We start from the raw sequence: 6,000 nt of genomic DNA, 5'->3' as shown, positions 1-6,000 counted from the left end.
AGTTAGGTATCCACTGGCGACAATACGATGTTATGCCCAGAAATGCGCGCACCTCTCGCTGCGTGTTAGGTACCTTCATGTTAGTAATGGCTTGTATGCGCTCTGGCGTCAATCTCCTCCCCGCTTTCGAAAGGAGGTGACCGAGGTAGGTAACCTCCGTTCGACAGTATTGAAACTTTGGAAGGGACACTTTATGCCCCCTTTTTTCCAAATGGTGTAGTAATTTAATAGTAGCATCCCGACAACCCTTCTCGTCGTCCGACGCTATCAGGATATCATCCACATACTGCAACATGACGTTGCCAGGCGGAAGTTCCAGTTCATCCAATTGCGCCTTTAGTGCCTGACTATATATGCTCGGACTTTCAGTGTACCCCTGGGGAATCCTCTTAAACCTGAAGCTTCGGCCAGCCAATGAGAATCCGAATAGATAACGGCTGTCTTCATGCACTGGAATACTGAAGAAAGCATTCTTCAAATCCAGAACAGAGAAATATTTAGCAGAGGGGGGTATCATCGTCAATATCGTAGTGATGTCCGAGACCACCGGGTATTGTGGCTCCACTACTCTATTCACGTGGCGCAGATCAATCACAAACCTATATACATCAGGAGTATTATCTGTAGCTTCAGGCGACCGTCTTTTAAGGATCGGTAGTATAGGGCTGTTACATATGTTCGAATCCGTCTCTTCCACTACACCAGACCTAATCAAATCTTGTATTATTTGTAACAGAGCTTTTTCTCCCTCCCTAGGAATCCTGTACTGTGGAACTCTGGGTAGTTTCGCTCCCACCTTTACCCTTATTGTGACCGGGGCGATATCCATTTTACCTACATCTGTATCATTGACAGCCCACAAATTGTCGGGTATCCCTTGAAATTCAGGTGGTAATGGGTCATCTTTAGAAAAACATTGTAGTGGGCGAGCGACAGTCGGGCCTAACGTAAGGTACACGCCGTCCGGGGAACAATAGATGGTGGCGTGCAACCTCTTCAGTAAGTCTAAGCCCAGCAAATTTTCTCCACAATTCGATGTCAATAGGAACGGTGAATCAACAGTGAAAGGACCAATCGTTAACGTAAGGGGTTTAGAAATGGGGCTAATCACCGGGGTACCTGAAAAACCCACAGAGATATTATTCTTGCCAGACAGAGCCGCCCCTGGGACCCGAGAATGAGCCACTGAACTTTTCGTTGCACCCGTATCCACTAGAAATTTTTGTTGAGACCCCAATAAGTCTGCCTCGACATAGGGTCCCCTTTGATCAACTTCCACAGGCACTGGTCCCTCGCTCTGTCCTACGCTATCCTAGTTGTGGGAGAACCCTGTCAGATCGTCCACTGAGTAATCATCATTATAGTACTGACCACCGCCCCTTTGCAATTTTTGTCTGTCTGCGCCGTTGTCGAAATAATTACCTCCTGGCCTCCCTGCCCCATCCAACCGTGCATTCTGCCTCCCCGAGTCACCACTACCTCTTCCTCGTCCTCGACCTGTACCGGCATTCGACTGAAACAGAGGGCAATCCCTCCACCAATGTCCCTCCTGCTTACACTTCGCACACTGATTCGGTCCCAATCTTTCCCTACTTTCACCTCTCCCATAGCCGCCACCACCACGTCCTGGCGCCGCACCTCTTTCTCGGCCCCTCGCCACTTGCTGCAACAAAACCCTAGTCTTTAAATCCTTAGCCTTCTTTTCTTGCTTGTCCTTACTCTCATTTTCTCTGTGTTCATAATACTGTGCCATACTGAGGATACCAGAGGGAGAGGACGTGGTCCATGTGCTCTCCGACGCTTGCAATCGCGCTGAAATTTCGGGCAATAAGTTCATGACAAACCTATTAACGAAGAGTCGCAACCCTCCATCCTGTGACACATCCTGCCCACTGAAATCCATAAACGTCTCTTCGAACCTCGTGAAGAAGTCCGAGACCGCCTCATCCTTTTTCTGCTTACAAGCCGTCAACTTGTCCCAGTCTACCTTCTTCGGGGGAATGAGAGAGTGCATGTATTTTATTATGCGCCCCGGTAAGGCCAAAATCTCAGCTTTCGGCTTTTCCCCTGGCTTACGTTCTTTATCCCAATCCTGCAACTCCTGCCACGTACCTCCCAACTCTTCCGAAGGATCTTTACCTTTCACCTGCCGCCATACATCGACCGGGACTAGAAGCCCAAAAAACAATTCAACATCGGCTAAAGTCATTACAGTGGAAGACGCAGCTTCCGTCAGCTCCTTGTAATATGCAGTAGGGTTCTTTCTAGAATCCGGCAACTGAGCCTTTAAGGCCAGTACCTCACTTCTCTTCCATGGAGTATATACCCATTGCTCCTGAAAATGCGCATCTACCCTGTTCCTGGTGACAGCCCTCGTGACTGGATCTACTATCTCGGGGATTTCGGGATGAAAGATAGGGTGTACCTCACGCATTGGATGTATACCTGGAAAATGGGGCGTACCTGCAGAGGGCAATTCATTTCTGTACTGTAATAAAGCGCGTAAGCTACGCATCACCTCCTTCACCCCAGTATTCGTTCTGAAGGCTCCGCTCTGTATATCTCGCAAAGTCGCCGGAGCTACACCTCCATACCCCTGTTCCCATAGCGGTATCAATACATTTGACATATGCCACAAAGCGTGCTGTTGCATCAAGGGCTCAAAATCTTTCATGGTGGACCAAATGTCTTCAAACGAATAAATATTATTCCTTGCCCACTGGCATGCCTGATTAGCCACTATACTCTTCTCATCCAAACCAACTGTAGAACGTGTAAGCAACTTCCGTACCTGTGAGAGCAGTCCGCTACCTGCGCCTCGACTCGGCGTTAACATCTCCTGACTGGGGGTAGTACTAGCTGAAACAGTAGGAAGTGCTAAAGAGAATTGGGAGGGTGCAGGTGAAGTGGTCTGGAGTAAAGAAACGAGGGGTGTCGAGGGCGGGGAAGCAGAAATCGCTGCACCATGTTGGTGTGGGGCACTTGCCGATGGACCCGGAACCCCACTAATGGAGGCCGGAGCTGGCAAGGAGGGGTACAAGGACTGCGGGGCATAAGGAGGAGGGGGTCGAGTACTCAAAATGTCCTCCATCTCATCTTGGTCATCCTCTCGCACTACATAACTTTTATTTTCTTTCAACCTACAAAGCCTATCTGCGCGCTCCAAACGCTGCTCATTCTCATTCTTAGTATGTTCTCTCGCTTGCTGTGCCATAGTCTGCGCGGACTTTTTAAAAGCCTCTTTCTCTTCTCTCATCTTACGTTTCCTGGCTTCTTTCTGCCACACTCTTAAAGAATCAAACATGCTTTGACGGCTACGTCTAGCAAACAATTTGTCCTGCAAATAATCCAATTTAGCTTCTTCGAAAGAACCTGTCAAGGGCCATTGTAAATCCACATTGTCAGCGGTGTACCGGTGCCATAAAGTGCCAAATAAAATCGGGGGCAATCCATGCTTGATATACATATCAAAGCTTGGAGTGCCCTCAGGGGGTGCAGGTTGGCTCTCAGCCAATCTGACATCTGATGGTCGACAACAACATCCAAAACATCGTAACTTACTGAAACACGGCATCTCTACCTTGGTGTGAAAGAAACACTTCTCCACAAACTTCGTTACCTTGAATCACTAGCTCGAGCTCATTCATACACACATATAACTATACGCTAGGAAATAACACACACATATACAATACCTCCAAACACGTGTTACCAAATGGGACAAGGCCCGTCGACCAAGTCCTGGGGAACCTGGACCCTACCGCAGACCGAACAGTGCACTAACTGTTCTGAGGACGGGGAACAAATCCGCTCCCCGTGCGGCACTACGGATCACTGCGCACTTTACCACGGGGGACCCAGGACTCACCTCCACTGAACCGCCACTCTAGGAGTTCAGGGTAAGCACCGGAGTCCACCCGCAATGAGCCACGCCTTCACCACAGTACCACCCGGTCGGATCACTACAAACAATAAATCTATATGGTCTCCCAACCTCGTCAAGTCAAGTTCCCCGGAGCACACTAGCCCCAGGAGCACACCGGCTCCTCAAACCACTGGAGACACCCTCGTCTCCCGGAACACTCCAGTTCCTGAAACAATCACAGGTGGACCACTCACCTTCTGTAGGCGGCACCGACCTCCGGCTGCCAGGACCAACACGGTGAGCTTCGATTTCCGCCTTCTGGACCCCGGCGTAAGATCCGAACCGGGACCTCTCCCGATCAGCAGGGTGGGGCAGCGCTGCGAGAATCAAGCTCGGCATCAGATGGGTACCCGGGCCCACCGTGCCGACCAGCGGGTCCCCGGTCTTCTGCTACCCACCTACGGGTGAGAAAGATCCTTATCGCGGGGTCCCTATTCGGGCGCCATCTGATAAGCGTGGCTCAAATCCACCCGAGTGACTTACCACACTCACCTATAGTAACTATATAGGAAGTCAGCCGGACAGTGGAGAAGAATAAACAATAGTGTTTATTAGGCCAAACAACACTCATATGAGAGGGCCCTGTCCGACCTCACTCCTAGGAGTGCGAACGAGAGGACTGACTCTCTGCATCACAGCAATACATTATAATGCAACACAGTTCATTAGGGTACGCCCCTTCTGGAAAATTACTGAAACCCAGACCAGTGAACAATGCCATCATGCAGCAGGCATCTGCACCTGCAAAAGATACATCGCTATCTTTACTCAAGGCCGTGGAGCTAGGCTTCAGCGTCTCTGGGGCATGAGAACATTACTGATAAAGAGACTTGTTAGTTTCGGCCACAGTAAGCCGAGAAACGAAAACTGCTGTCTTAGTGAAATTCTCTATTCCTGCGGGAGGGGCAGATGAGCGAGTGAGGCTCGCGGACACAGAGGGATACACAAAATGGCGGCACACAGGCTAAGCTAAGAAACTAATATCGTCACACATACATTTGAATAATAAGGTAGCAACGGGAATTAATCACAGTGCGTATATCATCAGTTAGCCATATGATGCTAACTCACATATCAGAACGGGGATGATTGGGGCATCAAAAAGTGAATTTTATCAGTTTAAAATCCCAGGATTGCAAACAGAGTGCCTGAGCACACAGAGGGAGCTCGGGGGTTCACCCTAATGAGCCCACTTCAAAAGGATATTTTGTTAACCAGTTTTTCCATCACCACCCCTGCTTCCTCCATGCTTACTACTGTGTGTTTTTGTTTCAATGAAAATGCTCCCTTTCCCGCACTCCTTTTGTCTCCCTCTCCATGCCCTCACCATTTAGTACTGTTCCTTTATTTGTCCTCTGTCTGTCCTTCCACTGCCCTTCACTTCCCTTTCTGCATTCAGCTTATGGCTGTGGTAGAAACAGTAAACAGACTAGTGCTACTTTACCCTTCTCTGTTGTATGCCCTCTGTTCACTCTCCCTTTTATTGGCTCAAACGTTTTATCGGGAGCAGAAGTGCTTCAACTTCAAAGAATGTGAACTTGCCAACAAAAGCCTCTATCATATTCGACTCCTCAGTGGTCTATCATCCTGTTAACATATAATAAATACATTGTGGGCTTTTATAGTCCTGCTGGGACAGAAATGTCTCCTATATGATATGATATATGGGTGTTTTCCCCGCCCTGAGTGCCCAACTGCATGTAGAACTGACTTCTATCCTGACTTTTCTTTTGGCCCTAGTATCATGTTAAGCTAGTATGAAGGCAGGGTCATCTGCCTGCCCCAGACACTGTAAGGTCCAGGACCGGGATGGGTTCACCTAGTGGGATCACAGAGTCATCTGCCTGTCCCAGACATGGTGACGGTCCAGGACCTATGAAGTTCACCTAGTGTGGGCACAGAGACATCTGCCTGACCCAGATCCTGTGAGGTCCAAGACCTGGATGGGTTCACCTAGTGGGAGCACAGATTTATCTGCCTGTCCCAGACATGGTGACGGTCCAGGACCTATGGAGTTTACCTAATGTGAGCATGGTGAGGTCCAGGATCTGGATGAGTACAGCTAGAGTTAGTGC

The sequence above is a fragment of the Lissotriton vulgaris genome, chromosome 11 (genome assembly GCF_964263255.1).
Source record: "Lissotriton vulgaris chromosome 11, aLisVul1.2, whole genome shotgun sequence".
Lineage (NCBI taxonomy): Eukaryota > Metazoa > Chordata > Amphibia > Caudata > Salamandridae > Lissotriton > Lissotriton vulgaris.
The sequence above is the reverse complement of the archived record's forward strand: the minus strand, read 5'-3'. Positions refer to the sequence as shown.